This window comes from Tamandua tetradactyla, chromosome 11 (genome assembly GCF_023851605.1).
Source record: "Tamandua tetradactyla isolate mTamTet1 chromosome 11, mTamTet1.pri, whole genome shotgun sequence".
In the NCBI taxonomy this organism is placed as follows: domain Eukaryota; kingdom Metazoa; phylum Chordata; class Mammalia; order Pilosa; family Myrmecophagidae; genus Tamandua; species Tamandua tetradactyla.
In genome coordinates this window covers 34,652,393-34,676,191 of record NC_135337.1, presented here as the reverse complement: position 1 = coordinate 34,676,191, position 23,799 = coordinate 34,652,393, and the positions used below count along the sequence as shown (strand labels likewise).

The window sequence follows — 23,799 nt, the reverse complement described above, 5'->3', positions numbered from 1 at the left end:
CCCTCCCTCTGCTTTGGGACGGGGCCAGGTAAAGCCTGGCCCTGCCCTACCTGCTGTCGCCATCAGCAGTCCTTTCTTTCTTCCTAAGATTTCAGACTCTCGAGTCAGAATAAATATGAATTGGATTAAATTGTTCCTCTACCTCAGCTGTCTGACCATGAGCATGCTGCAAAATTTCTCTAAGCCTGAGTTTCTTTATCTATAAATGGGAATAGTAATAATGCCTGTCATAGGGTTTTTTGAGACGATTGAATAAGCAGATCCATTTAAGATGCAATGCCTGATAAATAGTACTCAATAACATTATTATTATTCCCAGCTATGATAGAAACTGTTTGACTTCCCCAATATCCATTCTCTCCTTTCTTGGTAATTCTCTCCTTCACCTGGGAACACAATGAAATGTACATTTCGGAGCCTTACCTGGAGCTAGATGTGGCCATGTGATAAATTAAAGCCAAAGGAATAAGAATGGAACTGGAGTGTGCAATTTTGGGATTGGGACCCTACAGGGAAGGGACAAGCAATCGTTTCCCATTCCTGCTGGTTCAGTTGAAGAGATAGAAGTGAGTCTAGCTTGGACTAGACAGACCAGGACAACACATCAGACGTGGCGCAGCAACCCAGTCAAAGGGCCCTGTGCCCCTGAAAATTTGAAGGAGCAGGGTTACATAAAGGAGAAATGAACCTCTGTCTTAAGCCACTATTATTTAGGGGACTCAGTACATGCACCCAGTCCTAAAGACCTGGCTACCTAAAGTGCCATCCACATCACTCGGGAACTTGTTAGAAGTACAGAATATCAGACCCTTCCCAGACCCATTAAATCAAAACCTGTATTTTAACAAGATACCCATAAGATTTGTAGGCATGTTAAAGTTTGAGAAACGAGTCAACCCCCCACCCCTACCGCGGGCCGGAGGGGGCCAGGGCGGGAAAAAAAAAGTTTGAGAAACGTCCTAAATAATACACCTATTGAGCAAATTTGCTGGTCATCATCAGGAGCCTGAGAGAGGGTGGTGTGATCACTAGAGTTTCTGCCACATCTGAGTTCTGCCTCTTCATCAGCACGCTGCTGGCTCCAGTTAGAGAGGTATTTGGGGGCTCACTGGTGCTTGTGACTCATGTCCACTTCCACACCTCATTTTGTTCCTGCTGAAAACCATGCCAGTAACCACAGGAAAAAGAGGTGGTAGACTGCCATTGTTGACTACTTGAAGAGAAGGTGGCAATATGTATTTACCTCCCCAGAAGTTCTGAAGGTCCTGTAACTGCCCCAAGGACATGCGCATTTGTACAAAGCCTATGTGCACCCCTCCCATTTCCAGGTAGCCGAACAACTCCATTCCAATGTTTAACCTTCAGGCTGGGTTTAGATTAGCTGCTTAAAACTCAGTCAACCGTGGGATAACCTGCCCATTTTGAACTTTTTCAAAATGCCCCTGGAAAGCTGCCAAATAACCCAGTCTGAAGATTGGCGCTGGAGCAGTTTAAGGGAAAGACCTGCTCAAAGGAATCAGCCAGGTGTTAAGCCAAACTGCCTAGACACTGTAAAGATTTTTTTTTTAATTTGCATTGAAAAATTATAAATATTGGCCACATAATTTAGTACTTTGAAATGAGGTAATGTCTGGACGGAAACCTCTTCAAGATGTATCTCCATCACCAAATCTTTCCTGTGATTTGGGCCAGCTGGTTTTTTTTTTTTTCCCCTGCATTGGCAGGCACTGGGAATCAAACCGGGTCTCCAGCATGGCAGGTGAGAAGTCTGCCACTGCACCACCGCTGCTCCACCCCTGCTGGGTTTTCTTTTAATCTACCTTTGGTTGTAGTGGAAACAGCTGGTCACCATTCTGATGATAACCCTTCATCTTCTTGAAGATAGTGATTATATCACACATCATCTCTTCAGGCTGGATGTTATCAGCACTGTACCTAGAGCTCCCTGGAAAAATGGTACATAAATACCGTCTGCAATTAATTCATCATCCCATTGGGAAAAAAAATCAGTTGAAGACGACAGTATTTTCATCTCTGCCTGAGAAGTAGCTGACACATTTTCAAACCTACACCTTCCACTTTTCAATTCTCAGTAACTACTATTCTTTATAGGACCTTTGATTTTCCTGTTTCCATGCCTGAAGGTGGAACAAGGCATTAGGAAGTGGATGGGACAATACAAATAGCAATAATATTAGCTCTGACTATGCTAGGTTGGCACTTAACTCAGCCATCACAGCAGACCTGGAAGGAATGGATTATTCCCATTTTACAGATGAAGAAGCTGAGATGGGACAATATGCCCAAGGTTACACAGCAGACTAGAGACATCTCTTACCAGATAATACTCATAGCTTATCTCATTTATACCCCATGTAAGCACAAGGAGAAAGGTGTTATCCCCCTATTTAAGAAATGACAAACTGCTAACTTTCCTCAGCCCGCATTGTAAAGCGGCAGATACCAGTCTCAAACCCAGGCATGCCTACTGCCGGAATTTATATTCTTTCCACTAAACTACAGGGCAGATGACTGGTGCTCTGTCAGCAATTCAAAAAGATGTTTTGAGATCTGTGTTAACATCCGGTTATATAAATATGCCCCAAGCTAGGATTTTCCTTCATTCTTTAGCATTAAACAGAAGTTTTTTGATGTGTCTCAGCATCTGTCCTTAGTGGTATGAGTCGTTAGACTCGTTTCCTCTGTGGAGCTGTTGACAGTCATGAAAGGGCAATGCACCCCAGGTAATATAATTATTTTCCCTTGCTAAATGTTAAAGGCATGACCGTCTTTACTCATGGTCATTTACTCAGAAATGAGAAAGCTGTGTCTCAGTTTTTTGATGCACAGTAAATGTGGTGAAGAGTGACATTCAACAGATCCAGAGAGGTGGGTGCAGGAAAACACTAACATTTGCTGGGCCCTCCGGGCAGATGTGACTTTTCTTTCCAGCTTGGCATTTCAGACGCAGATTCTCAGGCTGTTACCAGCCCAGGCAGCACCAGGCGCCGTCACCATCCTGACCTTTATTTTTACTGGATCTCTTTCTTCTTCTGATGTCAGCCACTGTACTTCACCATCTGGGATAGGACACAAATTAGATATTTGTGATAAGAGGCTGGGGAAAGGGTCCAGTTTCACATGAAAGAAACCGATTTGAAAAGAGAAAGAATGAGGAACATTGAGCAAAACTAGCATTTCTATCCCCTGCTGCATATGGACCCTCCCCCACCGTGTCCATATTTGCATTTAAAAGCCTCCAGAATGTTTTATTGTTTGGTTTTTTTTTTTTTTCCTTTTTCGTTTTTTTTGGCCTTTCTTCTACCCTTGTTCATTACAATTTGGTTCTAATATCAGACCTCAAATGAGCTAAGTTTGATGGGGTGAATTTTAACCAAAACATACATTGTCATTTGAAAATCATTTGTGTTTTATATCCTTGACTGCTTGTCTTCACTTTTAAGTGAATAAGGCTTTTAAAAGATAGCTCAAGTACAAGCAGTATAAGGGGAGAATCTTCTTATTCAGGAGGACTAAGGTTGGACTTGGTAGTGATCCAGGAAGTCTGGAGAAGGAACAAGAAGAGGGAGCTCAGAGAAGTCCTGGAAAGGGGTGGGGATGTTCTAAAATATTATAAACAGTTATTCTATTATTTACAGGATAAAATTAGCTCAATGACACAGTCTGAGTATGGCCTCATCTCTTCCACCGAACAGAGCTAAAGAAATAGCAAATAACATGTGTGCTCAATGGCCATGAATTGGAGCATATTGCAGTTGCTTTAGAGAAAGTTATAAGAGGTAGTAAGTTAACTTGTACCAACATTCTCAGTTGTTTTCTTGACCTCAGACCTAACTCCCTCTGTATAAACAGATTTCCTGCCAGCAGCTCAACCACCTGTTCTTTGTCATTGTAACTGGGAAACCACTACTCAGAACTTGGTAGCTGGAGTTGAAGCTAATGGGTCTGCCTCCCAGACTAGTTACTTGACGTCAGTGCGCTTTTGCTTCCCTATTGGTGAAATGGGGTTATTAATAGTACTGACCTCATAGGATAGTTGTGTGGATTAAATGAGATAACACATAAAATGCTGAGGTCAATACCTGACACACTATGTGCTTAATAGATTTTTTGTGGTTATCACTCATAATAATTTCCTAAAATGTTTGGAGAATGTGTATGTACATGAGAAAAAAAAATCTTAAAAATAAGGCTGTTCAGATTAAGACTGTCCTGGAGCTAAGGAAATTGACGTGCCCAAGTAAATACTAATTATGCTGTGTTTCCTTTCAGAAGAAGACAGCAAAGACAAGTAAGTCGTCAGTGACTTAATGTCTCACAGCTTTTCATTCATTTATTAATTGTTTCTTTTGCTTGACCAATCGGGGTACCAAAGTTTCTATTATTAAGAACCCTCATCGGTAGTTTAGAATGTTTCTATGTAGTTTTCTGAGTCAGACCCAATGACTCATCTGGCCAAAAGCTTGAATTCAGATTTTCAAAGAACAGCTGTAAGGAACTCTGACTTGGGCTAATTTGTTCGGTTCTCAATAAAGAAAGCTGATTGTTTTAGTTTTACGGGGGATAAGGAATTGGTTGTTGAGCTAGTCAGGATTTTGTATTTCTTTTTGGTTACCTTGAAACTTTTACAGGGACTGGTCATTGGGGCTGGAAGTGTTCAATCTTCTCTAATCTCATCAAGAAGATAAATCATCTCTACAACCACAAATAGTTGGTCATTTGCTTGCTTTTGAGGAATTCATTTCAAATATCTGAATATGAATTCTTACACATATGAATATATGCACCCTACTTTTAAAAGCACCTGATCCATAAAAACCCACGTTTACATAACAGATAACTAAGAGGATGATCATTTGCAAAATAAAAAGAATCTTTTTGTTCTATTTTCGGCCTGAGCTACTTTGGAACGCAGAAAAAAAATGGTTTATACATTTTATGCATTTTTTGGAAATGCATCTGTTGGTTACAGTAAAACACACTTGCACTTTAGACAGAATGCTCATTTTAAAAATTCTTTCCATCCTGGCTCACTTTCCACATCTTTGTCTATTCCTTCATGTCTTTGCCACTCACACACACAAAAAAGTAAACAGAACTTTCACAAGATAACGCAATTCATACAACCATTCCTTTACACTTTTAACTCTGCCAATCCCAATCCATTTAGCTATGAAGGAAGCTGAGATATAAGGACTTATTTGCCAACCTGTGAGATCTCGACCTTATTGAAGGTACAGATCATTTTGCTAGATTTTTTAAACTAGAGAGACCATGAGGTATGTAGCCTTAAATAAAGCAGACTTTTCTTGTTTTAGTATATGAAATATCAACTCTCCCACCCACCCACTCTTGGTTTTAAAGATTCCCTTCAGAATTTAGTTATACCAACAAAGAAGAGGGAAGGAATGGGGAGAGTGGTAGGCAGAACAATTTAGAGAGACTGGTCAGACCAGTTCATTCATTTCTTCAAGAAATAGTAATTAACCATCTACCCCATAAAAGCAAGGTAATGTGCTAATTTCTGGGGCAAATCAGATGCCCCTGATTTCCAGCAAGGAAGGATTCAATCCATGCTTTGTTTTCTGTTCTTGCCCCACCCTCTGCTCCCTGGCCCCTACCTCTTACCAGGCACCATTCTGCAGAGGTGCAGTTGAAAGTAGGAGAACAGTACAAAGAAAATAGCTGGTATCTTTCTAAGTAAGTTCTCAAAGAATCCAAGGGTGGTGGCATGGTGGGACTTGAATTTCAAATCATCTGCAGTCTCTTCCCCCACCACCCTTTTCTTCCTCATCTCCCCTATTTTCCTCTTCCTCTCTCCCTCCTCCCCTTTCCTCTGTACCCATTATTTTGGCATTAAAGGACACAGCCTGTACTTGTTTGCCTATTCTTATGTAGCTTTCCAAATGTTCTGCTGTCTTTTTTGTCTGATTACAAAAGTAACACATGTTCATCATTACACAAAAGTCAAATATTACAGAAATGCATGTCCTTTGAAAATCCATTACTCCACCCCTCCAAACTTAACTCTGCCCCGACTTTCTTTTTGATCCAGAGTAAAAAGCAAAATCCTTAAATGGCCTGCTGACTTTTTTGCACACCCCCTTACCTCTCTGTCCCTGTATCTTACCGTTCTTCCCTTCATTTGCTGTGATCCAGCACCACAACGCTCCGGCATACCTGCACTTCAAGGGCTTTGTACCAGCTGCCCCTTCTGCCTGGAACGCTCTCATCTAGGTATCTTCATGGCTTTCTCTTAAACCTTCTTGAAGTCTTTGTTTAAATTTCACTTTCTCAGAGGAACTGTCTCTGGCCATTACTTTAAAACATCAACTTATTAATTCTATGGAAAGACAGGGGTTGCAGGGGTCATCCATGAGGCTCCAACATCATCCAGTAGATTAACATGGGCTGGTGGGTATAAAATGACCTCACTCACATGGCTAGGCCCTTAGTGCTGCCACTGGCAGGGCCTCCCTTCCATGGTATCTCATTCTTCTGTGTGGGCTTCCAAAGAGCAAGAGTGGAAGCCTCAGGGCCTGTGAGAGCCTAGGCTCCAGAGCTCACACATCTTTACTGATGCCACATTCGGTTGACAATTCAGAAACGGCGAAGCCCCTTGCAAGGGAGCATGGACTCAGGGAGTTATGATGCATTAGGGATCACTATAGTAGCAATCCTCTACAACGTCCTATTTAAAATTGCATCCTCACTCTTACTTTTTTCATAGTTATTTTCCTTGGCCAACAAACTGCAAGCTCTATAGGCAGATAGAGATATTTGTCTTTTTTTGTTTCACTGATATATATCTCCGTTGTCCAGAATAGAACCTGGCCTATAGGAGGTGCTTGATAAATATTTGTTAAACTGACTGAGTTCATTTGAAGATGTTTGCCAGAACCCTTCATTTTTAACAATGTTAGAATTGAGGATATGCTTTTAGTGTTAAAAAGCACTTTCACATAAAATTATCTCATTTAAATTTCACAACAATCTCACTAGGCAAGCAGGGCAATGTAGATAAGGAACCTGAGGTGTGGCAGGATGAGCGATTTGCCCAAGGTGTCACGTTCCAGGCTTTCCACCAGCCATCATATAGCCCCGATGGAGGCACCCTCTGTCTCATATTTTCCTCCCCGGGGCTTTCTACTTGGGAAACTTTGTAGAGTCTGTAGTTTTGATTAGCCAGCTGACTACATGCCACAGGGCCAAGGAAGAGAAACATTCATTTTTTTATACTTTCCTTTGGGGGCCACAAAACCTAAAGGTCTCGATTGTCCAGAGCCATCCAAGACAATGAAAAATGTTTGGACCTTGTCCCTGGACTGTAGCGCACTATTTGTGTAAAGTTAAACGTTAAAGCAGGTGTCTAACCTGTAGTTGCCAGGTGGTTCTGGTGTGGATACGTCTTGATCAGAGGGTGTAACGAGCAGAGAATAATCTCTTAAACTCTGAGCTTCTGTTCCACTCCAAGAAGGTTTAAATAATTAACAAATCTCATTCAAAGGGAAATTATACCAGCTAGATAGGAGAAAGTACTTAGCTCAGCATATCTGAAATGTGTTTTTTGCTTTGGGGAGTGGAAGGAAGGGTTGGCCCCTTTAAGAAAAGCATGTTAAGAGACTACTTGCTGGCTGTGGCTAGAATCAAATTAAGTTATTGAAGTCACTTGCTAAAATCAAGTTTTATCCTTTCTTCCTCATTCTGTTTTTCAACTTGACATGGTGTTTATTTGCTATTTGGTGGCATTCTAAGTAAAAATTAAAAGTTTAGATTATTAGCATAAACTTTCCTATTCACCATTATATTGTACAATGCCGGTTTTAAATGCAAATATAATAGCATTTAACTCATACGCAGAATCATTGAAATGACACAATTTGTATTTCATAGTTCACACATGCATATGGATTTTGTTCTTACCAGAACAGTAGAAATGCTACACAAAACTAACTCAGCAGGTTTTATTTCACCTGTTAATACCTGCACATTCTTCCAACACTCTCTACCTTTGGTTTACAGATGAATAAAGGAGGGACTTGAAAGGAAAAGGAACAATGGGTCGCCTGATCTTTCTCTTTTCATCTATGTCATCATTTTCAGCATCGGTGGTTGGCTAATTCAAGGAAGTAACATGAGTAAGTAAGGATGCATTATAGTTCTTTAGTCATTTGCATTTCTTAGAGTGCCGTTGCAGCCTTTTGGCTCAAATCAAGTTCTGGTTCTAAGAGAAAGCATGGCCTCTCTAAGCTGTCAGTATTTCCCTCTTGCTGAATCATACGTAGTTGGAACACACTTAGCTTGTACTCATTTTGAGTCTTGTTGAATTCCCATGCATCATGGGTCCACTGGAATGTTGCGTTCCTGGAATATCATGAAGGCCATAAGCAAATCAGGTAGCAAGGAACCATGTGCATACATATTATATGTATTTCCTATGTACACACATGTGCTCCATTGTCCCATCAGAGTGATTTACAAAATCTAAGTTCAAAGAAAAAATTATTAAGAATTTCAAGATGGTGACAGCAGCAACTTCCCAGGTTGCAGGTTCCTAAAGCTGGCCTTGCATCTTACTCTACACACCAAAGGGAAGGACAGTTTGCTTCAAGGGCCACAGCTCCACACCCAGTCAACTGTGCTCTCCATGTTTCATTCCCCACAAAGTCTCCATCTTTGGCCAGGAGAGTGTTAATGATTGTTCATGGAGTTAACAAATCCTGACAGAGATCATTCATTCAATATATAGGTACTGATTGCCTATCTCTGAGAGTAAGCACAAACTCCCTGATGTATAATTATCTAGTTTGACTCTCAATAAAATCTTAGGTTTCATCATTCAAACCACATAAAAGTAGAGGCAATCTGTCCCTAGATTCTAAAAGTTCAAATTTGCTTGCAAATACTTTACTTTTCCTTTGAATGCATCCTATCTCCAAAATACTTCAGACATAGCTTGGCTTGAGCATAATTAATTAATTTCTATAAATATTTCTGTCTTTAACATTTATCATATTTCAGAAATATTTTTCTGTTTGATTAACTTTCATTATATATTAATTTGTGTTTGTTTGAAACTTTTTATTATAGAAAATTTTAAAAATACACCAAAGCAGAAAGAATATTATAATAAACCATAGGAACACCTCATCTAGTTTAACTATTATCAATTCATGTCCAGTGTATTTTCATCTATAATATACCTCTACCTATTTCCTTGATTATATTTTTATTTTCCCCAAACTTTTAGTTGGAAAATAACAGTTTCAATAATAGTACGAGAACCTGTGGTAGTTTGAAGCTGTTATGCACCCCAGAAAAGGCCATGTTCTTTTAATCCATTCCTGTGGTTGCAGACCTATTGTGGGTAGGACCTTTTGATTAAGTTATTTCAATTGAGATGTGACCCACCTCATTCAAGGTAAGTTTTAATCTGCTTTCTGGAGTCCTTTATAAGAGGATAAAACATATACAGTAGCAAAGAGATGAAATTAAGAGAAACTCGTAGAGAAAAGCCCCAAAGAAGCGAAGAGAGGGCCCACAGAAGCTCAGAGAGGAAGCCATTGGTACCTGAAGATGAAAGTAATGAAACCTGGGACCAGCAGATGCCGGCCATATGCCTTTTCAGGTGACAAAGAAATCCCAGATGCCAGCAGCCTGTCTTCCTGTTGATCCCTTGAGTTGGACATTTTCACAGGCTAAAAACTGTAAATTGTAAGTTAGTAAATCCACATTGTTAAAGCCAATCCATTTCTGGTACTGCATTCTGGCAGTTTTAAGCAAACCCAGACAAACCCCCACATATTTTTCATCTCAGTTACCCAATTATTAACATTTATTAATATTTTGCTTCATTTACTTTCTTTCTCTCTGTATATATGTGTGTTTGTATAAATACATGTATGTGTATGTATGTGTTTGTATATATATATGTGTTTATGCGAATGTGTGCACGCTGTGTTGTGCTGGTAGATGTTTAACACTAGCTGAGGTGGGAAGGAGGAGCCTGGTTTGTAGTGCTTACTATCTTCTGTGGTTTGTAATACTTCTACCATGGCTCATTTCAAGCTACCAACAGTTTATAGTATATATAATAAATATACATATATTATAAATTATATATATATATTTCTTAGTTTTTCTCTTTGTTTTTATTTATGGCTTTATCCCCCCCACACAACTATTTTAGAGTGAACTGCAGACTTTGTGACATTTCACCCTAAATATCTTGGCACATTTCTCTTATGAACAATGACATTTTCCTATATATCCACAACATAATGATCACACTGAGGAAATTTAACACTAATATGATATCTAATATAAAATCTGGACCAGTCAGCCTCCAAGATGGCAAAGATCCTCACCTTGTGTTGTTCCCACCCTTACACAGTTCTCTCCCACTTTGAATCAGGGCTGGTTGGTGTAATTAATTGAATACGACAGGGCAGAGGTGATGGTTTGTGATTTCTGAGGCTAAGACATAAGGAGCATTTCAGCTCTGCTTTGGGCTCTTGAATTGCTAGCTGCCATGTTGTGAGGATACTCTAGCAGCCACATAAGGAGGAACCAACTTGCCAGCACCAACTTGACAGTCATTTGAGATAATCAAATTGGAAAGAAATAGTTTAATTTCAGTTAAACCTACAGTTGGCTACATCCCCAGCCAACATCTAAGTATAACCTCATAAGAGACCACAAAACAGAAATGGCCAACCTAGCCCCTCCTGCATTCCTGCCCCCCAAAATAACAAGATAATAAATTATTATTATTGTTTTAAGCCACTAAATTTTGGAATGATTTTGATATATAGCAATAGATAATTAGTAAATAATTCATATTCAACCTTCCTCTAGAAGTCCCCAAAATTGTTTTTATTTTTCTGACCCAGGATCCAATCACAGATCATGCATTGCATTAAATTTTCATGTGATAAACTTTCTTAATGGACTGTTATTAACACATTTCCCCCTCCTTAATGGCTACTAATTGGTGTTGTATTCCATGCAGTACAATAGGAGATATAAAGCTTCAATTTTCAGTGTTTTACAAACCATAGATAATGGAAAAGTAGCATAACTTGCACCATGTTGGGGAGCCAGATGTGATCTTATTTTGCTTGCCTCTGCAATGCTATCCTTTGCAGTCCTTTGAAGTCTTCTGCGGTACCATCCTGTTTATTTCCATCTTATCTTCCCAGCTAGCCTCTTCTTTCCTTCCTGCCTCTCTCTCTCCCTCCCTCCTTGCCTCCCTCCCTTCCTTCCTTCCATTTAATTAGAGTGCTACAAGAGATCTGTGCCAAAACAGCTGATTTGATGTTTATGAGTCAATTTTTTGACTCATAAATTTTCTGGCTGACAATTAGGTGAGAAAAAGCCAAACAAACAGAAATTAAAAACCTTGTTTTATTTTACTTTCTCTTTGACTATTAAGATTAATATGCATTTGAACAGTTATTCACCTGTCAAATATTTATTGATAAAACAGGCTGATTGGTTAAATAGTGTTGGTTAATATAAATAGGATCTCTGATCTCATGTAGCTTATATCTAATAGAGAAAAACAATAACCACATTAGTTAACAAATAAGACTTTTCATATAACATTAATTGCCATGAGAAAAATCAAATAAGTGGTATACTAGAGAGTGATAGAAGTATAATAGAGAGTGATTTGAGAAAAGGGTCAATTAAGCCTTTCTAAGGTGGTAACAATTGAGTTGAGAACTAAACCAGAACATCTCAAACTATAACTTTCATATGAATCACTTGAGGATCTTGTTAAAATACAGATTATGATCAGTAGGTCAGAGTTCGGGCCTGAGATTCTGCATTTCCAACAAGGTCCTGGGTGATGCTGATGCTCTTATCCATGGACCATGTATTGAGTAGAAAAGGTGAGGAAAAGAATCAAGAAGAGATTCGAGGAAGAGGAAATGGCAATGGAGTTTAGTGGCTGCGGTAGGAAAAATCTCCATGTTTGGGTGAGAGAAACAGTGTTAGAGAGGCTGGGAGTAGTCAGTGAGGGCTGAGGGGGTTTGCAATGAGACCAAAGAAGTAGACCAAACCAAGTGAGGCATGTAGCCCATGACATGAACTTTGCATTTTATTTTCATGTAATAGAAGACATAAGGAGATTTAAGGGGGGAGTGGGTAGATAACATGGTCCAATTTAAGCTCTTAAGGATCAACCTGGCAGCCAAGGGAAGAATGGATTTTCGGAAAACAAGAGTGTAAGGAAAATAGATTTTAGGAGACTGGAATAGTAGTCCTTATACAAGATGGTTAGTGGCTTGGTCCAGGATGGTAGTAATGGAGATAGAAAGAAGCAGAAGATTTGGATTATGATTCAGCAGCAGATCCATAAGAATAAATGGGTGAATTGGGTATCGGGAGGATGAGAAAGAGAAATCAAAGATTTCAACTAGATTTATGTTTTTATTAACAGTAGAAAGTAAGAGCATTTCCTGAGATTAAAAACTAAACAAAACAAAAGACTTACATTCTCAGCAAGTGGAAAAGAGAAAAAATCTTTCATCAAGAATGACCCAAGTTAGGTCTAAAGCATTTGTTTTATGTGTTCTGAGGCAAACTTAATTTAGAATCTAACAGGATGAAGGAAGGACAAATTCATCTGAGAATTCAAAATACATTTGGTAATAATGTGTTATTAAGAAAATTATCTTGATAAGTGATCAAGGTTCCCTAGCAAATGATGTTTTGCATCACAATGCAAGTTAAATAGACGCTTTTGTCTAAGCCTGGAATTTTCTGATGGAATTAGATGTTTCATAGAACAGGGCTGGATGGAAAGCTAGGGAATTTCTGAAGATCCACTAGTAAGTAGCAGTATTTCTCCCCCAGAGATTGTTCACATTTACATTCCCATGAATGATTTCTGTCATTTAAAAGATTTTAAGAAAAAGTTGCATTTTTAAAGCTGTGTCTCAAATGCATTCTTCCATTCATATTAAGATGCTCATATTTCCAGTTGAAAGGATGGTTAGGATTGAATTATTTTTCAAACGCCTTTTTTTCCTTTGTTTTTTTCTTGAAGAAGTCTCTCTGTTACTACAAGGGTTAAGTGAAGTCACTGTTAAAAGAAAGAACAGAAAGAATTTGGAATGATTTTTCATGAACCACTGAAACCCAATGCCCTATTCCATGAGAATCCAAAGTAGGGCTCAGGGTTTTTAGGGTAAATCATTTGGGTAAGATGTTTCTTCCTTAGCTGTTAGGTTGATATGACAAAAGAAATAATACCCGTGATAATTTTTGTTCTAACGTGATATTTCTCAAAGCAGGTTTGTCAAAACCATGGGAATTTCTCCTAGAATGATACAAAATTGCATCTTCACATCCCAGTACTGCATACAGCAAATACAGACAGATTTTAGTTGAATTTCATTGAATTTCAAGAATCTTCTAGAAATCTCAGATTGGTTCTTTTCATCTTGCAGATAGTAAACTAGAAGAGGAGGGAGAGGAAACCAAAATCTCACTATTTCCTTTGAAGACGTCAGTTTCTTAAGGACACTTTCTTAAGATCAAGGCCCTGAATCCATTAACATTCCCCTTGCAATTATCTTTAATTCTGCATGCAAACTTCTAAGTGTCTGTTTACTGCTGTGGCAGGATGAACTGAGATCCCCCAAGCCCCACTCAGGCTGGGGAGAGATTTGAGGATCAAAAATTCTATCTGAGGAAGAAAACATTCGCAACTAACAAGGAACCTTTGTAATCAAATAGATTCAGGAAAGAAACAAAAACTCCATTATTAAAATAATGCCAGAATTTTAACAATAGGGGGTAGTGGAGAACATATTATTAATATAATATAAAAAATACTTCACTCCAGTGCTACCAGCCTGTGTTATCTTTGTAAGAAGAGTAATACTAACCATGGGGAAATGTTTGTCCTTAGGTAATTCAGGAGAAAACTTGCCCCAGCCAGCAGAGTTCACTGACAAAGAGTAAAATGGCAAGTAAAGCACACAGGGTGTTCCTTCTACCATGGTACGACTCCCCACTTCAGAGCTAGCTGCAGCCTGGGCAAAAGAAATCTTTCTTTAGCATCCAGTTTAAGCCTAAGGCATCAATCTTTGTACTTAACAAGAAGAAACAGTGACTGGGGGCCCACTTCCTTTTGTGGGGAATAGGGCAATTTTTCTGCAGGAAAGGGATGAGGATATCAGATAGGGATCTTAGGGGGAGGATATAAGTGGAGGACAGCAGAGGCATGAAGGGATAGAATTAAAGAGCAAGGTAGTATCCATTTGGCCAGGAACAAGGACAGCCTTTTTCCTTCCTGCTCACTTCTACCCTTTCCCATATGTGGTAGGGTCCAGGCTTCTTGGATAGGGTTACAACTGAACTGCTGGGCCTCATACTCTGAATGACTTTGCAGTGCTGATCTAACTTAACTGAAAAAAAAAAAAGTTGGTCACTTCTTCATCAGCCTTTAGGGGTGCTTGGACTCATGGATATTAGTGGGGTGTGGGTGACAAAGGCAACAAACCACCTCCTGATCACTTGGTGTGATCACCTGAGGGTGATGGATTGAGGAGGAATTACAGGTCAGACTCCCGCCCCCCCATAATTAATGATAAATATAATTTAAAAAGAGGTCCTTAGTTTTCTTAGAACTAAATCACACAATAAATTGCCTAAACCCATTCCGTACTTAATCCCCATCGATGAGACCAGCACATATAGGCAGTCAAGCCTCTATTTAGCTACACCTGGCCCAACACAAAATAAAGCTCCACTTGCTCTAAATTCACACCTTTAAGATTGACAAACCCCCATTCAATTAAGGAAGGAAGCTGAATTCCTTCTTTATGTCTATAAAAACTTTACCAACTCTTAAAGCCTGATGCCACTTCAGCTTTTATAAGTGATCAGCTTCCTTGCTGCAGTAAAACTTTTGGTGCCCTGACTAAAATGTTGTGTTCTGCAAGCTCAACTCTGATTTGTCTTTTGTCACTTATATAAAAAGGTTTATTGGCCAGCAGATGACTCTCTAATAACAGGAGACCAGATACCAAAGCTACTACAGCCTATCCCCATAGCAGGACAGGAAGGGGGTCCCTGGCCAACTTGGGTCACATGACATTTAATCATTTTAATTACGAGGTCTTTTATCAAGGATTTGAAGGTACTGGACACATTACGGTACGGAATATTCCTACCACAAATGCTATTAAAAAGCATTTTGATGTCAGACTGTATATAGAGCGCTGGGAAAATTAAATCTTTTTGGTCTCTGACCTTGAGGATTTCATAATATACTGGGGAAGACAACTATGAAGAGACAATTCAATTCAATTCAATTCAATTGAAGCAAAGACTGGGAAATGCGGCCATTTGGTTCACCCAAGAGATGATAAGGATCTGAACCCATGCTTTGGCTGGATGAATAAAGTGGATGGGTGGGAAGGCTAAGTCTAAGAGACATTTCTGAAGTAGTACAAACAGATTTTGTAAGCAATTGGATATGGTGGAAAAGAGAGTGGAGTGTTGTGGGGAGAAATGCTCGGGGTTCTGGTAGCTCTGGTAATTCTGACCTTACTTGTTAAAAAAAAAAGTGGAAGTCTAAACACCAATATCGTCAAAAAGAAAGAAAGAATGGAGAAACTGCTCTGCATTGACTTTGGTCATATACTGCTCCACCTTTTTATACTTGATTGAATTGACAGTCAGACTATTTTAAACCTGGGTACTTTTACCTTGGGTGCCAAGGCAAGCATGGAGTAGGATTTATGCCCAAGGGGTGTCCAAGCTGTCCCTGGATGTCAAACCCTACACTATCATAGTTAAAGAAAAGATTCAGTATAATTAGGGTGGGCTAAGGATCAGGGAGAGACTGCAATTGTGGCATCAGAACTTTGAGTATTCTGTGTCATGAACGAGGGCGTTGTTTTGCCTTTTTGGACAAGTATGTGTGTGTGTTGGAGAGTTTGCAGATTCTGGCAGTTCTAGAAAGGGTGGAACAAGAAAACTCACCTCAGGGAAGGAAAGGGAAAGGAACAAAGAACATAGCAAAGTAATTTGTCCAACACCAACAGCAAAATACCATTTTCCTCTTGCAAAAATGGAGCAAACACCAAAATGAGGAAATATATTCAGCTGGCTCTAGCAAGACAGTGAAGTGGTTGAGAGTACAGGCTCCCAAGTCAGATTGTCTAGCCCTGAGATTCTGGACAAGTTACCTAGGCTCTCTGAATGCTTAGCAAGAGCCTGGCACATAGTAAATGTTCAATAAATGCTAGCTTCTACTATTCTATGTGATTTGGAGTAGTAAAGGGAAATGAGAGCTATTTTTTAAAACTTGCACAGGAAGCTAGGAAAAAAATAGCTTTCAAGACAGCACTAAATTATGACATCAAAAGTAAATGCAACAAGGGCGGGCCACGATGGCTCAGTGGCAGGGTTCTCACCTCCCATGCCAGAGACCCAATTCCCGGTACTTGACCATGTGAAAAAAAAGTGCATGCACCAAAAAAAATTATAGATAAATTGGACAACATCAAAATTGAAAACTTTTGTACTTCAAAAGACACCATCAAGAAAGTAAAAGAACATGTCATGGAATGGGAAGAAGTGTGCACAAATCATATACCTGATAAGGGACTTATATATAAAATATATAAAGAACTCTTACAATTCAATAATAAAAAGACAAATATGCAATTTAAAAATGAGAAAGAATATGAATAGATATTTCTCCTGAGAAGATATACAGATGGTCACAAACATATGAAAAGATGTTTAACATCTTTAAACATCAGGGAAATACAAATCAAAACCATAAGATACCACTTTATATCCATTAGAATGGTTATAATCAAAACGACAGACAATAACCAGTGTTGGCAAGGATGTGGAGAAATTGGAACCATTATACACTACTGCTTGGAATGCAAAATGTACAACTAATGTGGAAAGCAGTCTGGCAGTTCCTCAGGTGAGTAAATATAAAGTTATTATATTACAAGCAATTCTACTTCTAGGTATCTATCCAAGATAAAAAATATATTTAATGCCCCCCTAAGTGGGACATGGCATCCAGGCATGAAAATCTCCCTGGCAGCATGGGAGATGATTCCCAGGATAAGCCTGGCCCTGGTACCATGGGATCAACAATGCCATCAACAATGAATAAAAGAGGGAAAAAAAGTATAACAAATAAGGTATCAGTGGCTAAGAGAGTTCAAATAGAGTCGAGAGGCTACACTGGAGGTCACTCTTACACAAGTTTCAGTCAGACGTTGCTACCTATCATAACTTGCCAAACCCCAATCAAAACCATTCCTGCCAATCGTAAACAACTCCTAGGGCAACATATAAGATTATACAAAGTTTCCATGCACTAGGGTAACTTTCCAAAACCTACAACCTCCAGATGGGACCCTGGACCAAATAAATCCTGAAATGCAGAACATCAACTAGTTCCACCCCTCTATCCCATATTATCAACAGCCCCTTCCAACATGAAAAAGTTAGAATGGTCATAGCCCAAATACCTCTAAAGAGTGGGATAGAAAGATCAAAGGTGATGGTGGAGTTATACAGATAAGGTCGGGTTGAATAAATAAATATGAGTGCTGAATCATTATATTGATATTTCTTTTAGTCTTTAGTACCTTAGAGCAGCTAGAAATAAAAACCTAAAATTGTAGAATTGTAACCCATACCAACCTCTAAATTCTGTTCTACAACAAATTGTTGTAATGTACTTGGAAATTTATTGCCTTTAGATATATTTGTTATTTAAAGAGAAGGAGGAGTATAACAGAGAAGACAGGATCTAACAAATGAGTATGACTGCTGAATCATTATATTGATATTTTTGTTGGTCTCTAGTGTTTTGGAGTAGGTAGAAGAAAAAATGAAAAATCGTGGAACTGTAACCCATGTCAAATTTTAAAATTTATTCTATAACTACTTGTTAAAATGCACTTGGAAATTTATTGCTTTTTTGTTATATTTCACAATTAAAAAGGTTTTTTAAAAAAGAATAAGATCCTTAAAAAAAACATATAAATATATGAATACTCAAAGTATTGTTCATTATAGCCAAAAAATGGAAAACCCAAATGAAATAGAAGACTTGCACAATACCATAACCAAACTAGACTTAACAGATATATATACAGAACACTTCACCCAACAACCACAGAATACACATTCGTCTTGAGTGCATGTGAATCATTCTCCAGGATAAAACATATCTTAGATCACCAAACAAGTCTCAGTAAATTAAAAGATATTGATAGTATACAATGTATCTTCTCCAACCACAATGGAATGGAGCTAGAAGTCAATAATAGAGAAATAGAAAATTCACAAATCTGTAGAAATTAAATAACATACTCTTACACAATGGTTAAAGAGGAAATCATAAGGAAAATTAGGAAATATCTTGAGGCAAATGAAAATGAAAATACAACATACCAAGACTTATGGGATGCACCGAAGGCCAAGCTAAGAGGAAAATTTATAGCTCTAAATGCCTACCTTAAAAATGAAGAAAGAAGGCAAATCAGATGTCTAATTTCAAAATGGAAGAATTAGAAAAAAGAAGAGCAAATTAAACTCAAAGCAAGTGAAAGGAAGGAAATAACAAAATTAGAGCAGAGATAAGTGAAATAGAGAATTTAAAAACAATGGAGACAAAAAAGGCAGAAATGACCATGACAGTAGTTCCAGGGTATGAGTGGCCAGAGAGGGAATTCTACATTGTATAGGGAGGATCTATATTATAAATTGGAGAAATTATGACTGAAAGAACAGGGTGAGTTTATTTAATCATGACTGCCTCTAGGTCTGGCTGCTATGCTGGAGCGCTTGAGGCAGGAGCGGCACACTCCCACATTTCCATCTCCGCAACCACTTGGGGCATTATCCTTCAGTCCTGCAGCCAGGAGCTACTTTGCGGAAACTTGCGAACCAGCAGATTTGTTTTGACCATGCACACAGAGACCTTGCTGTGGTGTGCAGTGCCTATCCCTCACCTCTGAGGCAGGCTGCTGCGGGTGTCTGCATTTGAGGAATACTGGGGGCTCTCCCCTTGGAATAAGAAGGGATGCAGAGCAGAGCAGAGTGGATCCAATAATTAGCAGATGAGAGAGACACTCTATGAACTGCTGCATTTCTTTCTCCACAGAGACCCACAGTGCTCATGGTGTGCATGGGTGGAGAGGCAGGGACAAGGGGGAGAATCACATGAAAGCATCAAGAGATCCTCCCGCAAGCCAGTGGCCTGTGATACAGTCAGCATGGATCTTGTGGGCTCACAAATAATATGGCACTTCCAAGCTGGGTAAGGGCTGGTAAAGGTGAAATTTTTAGCCCCACAGCAGAATACTCAAAAGCCTGGGAATCACCAGACTCATTGTGCCCTCAAGCAAATTCTCTACTGAGGTGCACAGTGCTCACCCCCCACCCCCAGGGATATGGGTCTCTGGCAGAGACCTGCTGCATTGACTGGCTTTCACCTGGTTTGGGCCCTGCCCAACAGGCTGCCACAGTCAGGGAAAGCAGACTTGAGAGAAAGAAGTGGCCCAAGAGTTCCATCTGCTGTGAAGACAATAAAAGTGTACGCTGGCAAACTGCTGTTCTGGCAAATCTTCTACAGATGTCCAAATAGACTTGCATCTCCCACTAGAGGCCTTGGCCATGGCCATGACCTTCAACTGACTGGGAATTATTGCTAAACGAAGTGCCAAATGAGACCTCCAGTGCAAACCCAGCAACTATAAAATATAAGACAAGTGAGGGAAATCAACTTTCAAAAATGACCTTATCAAAATAATCAAATGGCAAGAAATTAACAAAAGATCACAAAACACATGAAGACGCAAGAAGATATGACCAAGCTAAATGGCCAAATTAAAAAGCTGAAGGAGACATAGAATTTAGAACAACTAATCAAATAACTACATACAAATCTCCAAAATAACTTCAGTGGGTTGGCTAAAGACATAGAAGATATCAAGAAGACACTAGAAGAGCACAAAGAAGAATTTGAAAGAGAAATAGAAAAATAGCAGATCTAATGGAAATGAAAGATACTGTAGATAAAATTAAAAATATACTTGAGGGTGGGCCATGGTGGCTCAGCAGGTAAGAGTGCTTGCCTGACATGCCTGAGGACTCGGGTTCGATTCCCGGTGCCTGCCCATGTGAAAAAAAAAAAAAATATATATATATATATATATATACTCGAGATGCACAATAGCAGATTTGAAGAGGCAGAAGAAAGAACAAGTAACCTAGAGGATAAAGCATTGAATGCAAACACACAAAAGAAGAATTGATGAAAAAAAAAGGAAAAATTTGAATGGAATCTCAAGGAAATAACGGGCAATATGAAGCACACAAATATAAGAATCATCAATGTCTCTGAAGGAGAAGAAAAGAGTAAAGGCCTAGGAAAGTATTTGAAGAGATAATTGGGGTAGGCATCCCAACCCTTATAAAAGATATAAATCTGCAAATCAAAGAAGTCCAACAAGCTCCAAAGAGAATAAGTGTAAATAGACCAACTCCAAGACACATACTAATTAGATTGTCAAATGCGGAACAGAATGTCTGAAAGCAGTAAGAGAAAAGCAATTCACCAACTACAAGGGAAACCACATAAGACTAATGACTACTCAATGGGCACCATGGAGGTGAGAAGGCAGTGGTATGACATATTTAAGATTCTGAAAGAGAAAAAGTCATCCAATAATTCTTTACATGGTATATACATATGAGGTAATATGATGCAACAGTAAGAAGGAATGAGGTTCTGAAGCATGTGACAATATGGATAAACCTTGGAGACATAATGCAGAGTGAAATATGCCAGACACAAAAGAAATTGATACTGTATGATTTCACTAATATGAACCCCATTGAAAATGTAAGCTCAGAGTCTTAAAATGTAGTATATAGTGGGACCTAGAGATAGACAGAAGCTAGAAAAGGGGGCATGGTTACCTAATATTTACAGACTTGTCAATGAGGTTGAACTTAAGTGTAGAGGTGATGATAGTTCATTAGTGGAATTATAAGTGATAGTGCCATATTGAAGGTGAATATGATTGAAGGGATTGTTTAAAGTTATATATCTCACTGATTAGCACTACAGATATAAATAAGTTCTTGCATGAACTACTTCAAAGGTATTACACTTGTACAAATCATTAATAATAGAGTGGTATCTGGGAAAAACTACCTAGTGCATGCTATAGACTATATTTAACAGGAATACTTCACTCGTACCACAATACTAGGGGTAAATAATTGGGGTGGGGGATAAGGATGTTTTGGATTTTGTCTTTGGTGAGAGTGTGTTTACTGTTATTTTTCTCTTTGGAGCAATGAAAATTGTCTAAAATTGAGAGTGATGAGATTGTACAACTAAGTAAGATACTATGAGATATTGATTGTTTACTTTTGGTAGAATATATATGCTATGTGAATATATCTCAACAAAACCTGCAGATTCAAACTATGTAAATAAACAGAAAGATTCAAGTGCTAGAGAAAATGTGGAGAGAGGGATATACCTATTCAGTGTTGGTAAGGAAGCCAAATGGTGCAGCCCCTGGAGCATAATGTAGAGGATTCACAGGAGGCTAGCTATTGGGTCACCATATGATTAGGCAATCCCACTTGTAGGAGCATACTTGGAAGAACTGAAAGCAGGGACTCAAATAGACATTTGCACACTGTTATTATGTCAGCATTATTCGTGATAGCCAATGGATGGAGGTGGCCAAAAGGTACATTGTCTGAGAAGTTGGAAAGTTGAATGTGGCACATGCATGTGATGTAATATAGTGTGGCTACAGAAAGGAATGAAGTTGTGGGGCATGCCACAAGGTGAATGAACCTTGAGGAAAATATGTTGAGCAAAATAAGCCAGAAACAAAAGGACAAATATTATGTGATCTCATTTAGAAAATATTTAATAAGAAAATTAGGGTCTAGATTGTAAACTCTTACAGCAGTCACATTTATTCTGAGTTTTAACTGTTATTTCTAAATTCTGAAATGCTGTGCTCTATGTATATAACCTGACATTTCCCTGGAACTCTGGGTAACTGTGTGACACCTAAAACTCAGAGGTAGAGTTCTGCAGCTCTGAAAGTCAGCATTACTCCATACAGCAACTGTTAAAGAAGCTGAAAAGGAGATCAGACTTCAATTAGAGATATGAAAGAAGCTGATCCAGTTGGGACTAGGGTAAATCAGAATACAGGGTAAAGGATGCCAATGTCTGTATTTTGAAACTACATACACCTTCTGTGTGAGACCAAAGAAAGAGATGTCTATTTTGTCCAAAATTTAAATTTTCTGTAGCTCATAATCTAACTTAACCTTGTTTGTCTGGCCAGTTCATTTAAACAACCTAAACACATGGAAACTAGAATAAGGAATGAGACCATGTAATTCTGTATAGCTTAATGTAATAGCCTGATACATTCTAGAGTATGTTGTGCAGATAATAAAAAGTATTTGCAAGTCCCTTTAGGGACTGGAGAAAAAATATGGAATTATTAAACTTCCCCACCTGGAGAATTTCTGATATTCTCTTACGCTTTAGGGACTCGCAAGTTAATAGGCCAAGCCCATGATCTCAAGACATTTTCTTATGAAACATATTTCTGTGATGGGGTGGCTAAGCCTATCTAAAATTATGCTTAAAATTATGCTTCCAGAGAGCCTCTTTTGTTGATGAGATGTAGCCTCTTTCTAAACCCAACTCTGCAAATGAATCATTGCCCTTCCTCCTACAGGGGACATGACTTCCTGGGGTGTAAGTCACCCTGGCAACTTGGCACATCACTCCCAGGGATGAGCCTGGCCCTGGTATCATGCAATTGATAATGCTATCTTGACAGAAAGGGGAAAAGAAATGTAACAAAATAAGGTTTCAGTGGCTAAGAGATTTCAAATAGAGTTGAGAAATCATTCTGGAGGTTACTTTTATGCAAGCCTCAGCTATATGCTACAAATTGCCATGGTATACCAAGGACTACCCAACAGTATTCCTGAAAACCCTAAAGAGTACCTAGAGCTCTATCTGAGTTTCTATAAAAGTTTCACTCACTAAGTTTATTTTTCAGAAATATAAAACCTCCAGATTGTTCCTCTGCCAGATAAGCCCTCAAAACCAGAGGTACTAGTCTTTACAAGAACATCAACCAGCTGCATCCCCCTACCCCATAATGTTGACACACCTTTTCAACACGAAGATGTCAGAATGGCCATTGCCCAAATATCCCTGAAGATTGGGAGACAGATCAAGTAAGTGGAAAGAGTTGTAACAGAAAAGATAGGATTTAACAAATGATTATGATGACTAACTCATTATATTGATATTTTTTGTTAGTCTCTAGTGTATTAGAACAGCTAGAAAAAATATCTGAAATTGTGGAACTGTAACTCATACCATACTTTCAAATTTGCTCTATAACTACTTGTTAAACTGTACTTTAAAATTCATTACATTTCTACATATATATTTCAAAAGAAAAACTGTTTAAATAATAATAGAGAAAATAAACTCAGAAGTTGGTTCTTTGAAAAGGTCAATAAAATTGACAAACCTTTAACTATCTAATGAAGAAAAAAGACAGCGGACACAAATAACTAAATTCAGAAATGAGAAGGGGAGCATTACCACTAATATTACTGAAATAAAAAGGACTACAAGAAGATACTATTAACAACTGCACGCAAGCAAATTAGATAACTTAAATGAAACATATAAATTCCTAG

The 23,799-nt window shown here is 38.6% G+C and overlaps 2 long non-coding RNA genes across 4 annotated transcripts in view; one reads left to right on the top strand and one right to left on the bottom strand.

Moving 5' to 3' along the window:
- Nucleotides 1-1,546: 1,546 nt before the first annotated feature.
- LOC143650049 (uncharacterized) overlaps nt 1,547-23,799 on the bottom strand; it is a 69,537-nt gene continuing 47,284 nt past the window's right edge. Inside the window, exons 3-4 of one of the 2 annotated variants that reach the window (XR_013159332.1) lie at nt 2,912-3,080; nt 1,547-1,945 (exon numbers count right to left, since the gene is read on the bottom strand). This is a non-coding gene — a long non-coding RNA (uncharacterized LOC143650049). The remainder of the gene's footprint in view (nt 1,946-2,911; nt 3,081-23,799) is intronic. The other variant, XR_013159333.1, reaches the window with a different exon arrangement.
- Nucleotides 20,333-23,799, top strand: part of LOC143649466 (uncharacterized) — a 45,096-nt gene continuing 41,629 nt past the window's right edge. For both annotated transcript variants that reach the window (XR_013159012.1, XR_013159011.1), the window contains exon 1: nt 20,333-20,932. This is a non-coding gene — a long non-coding RNA (uncharacterized LOC143649466). The remainder of the gene's footprint in view (nt 20,933-23,799) is intronic.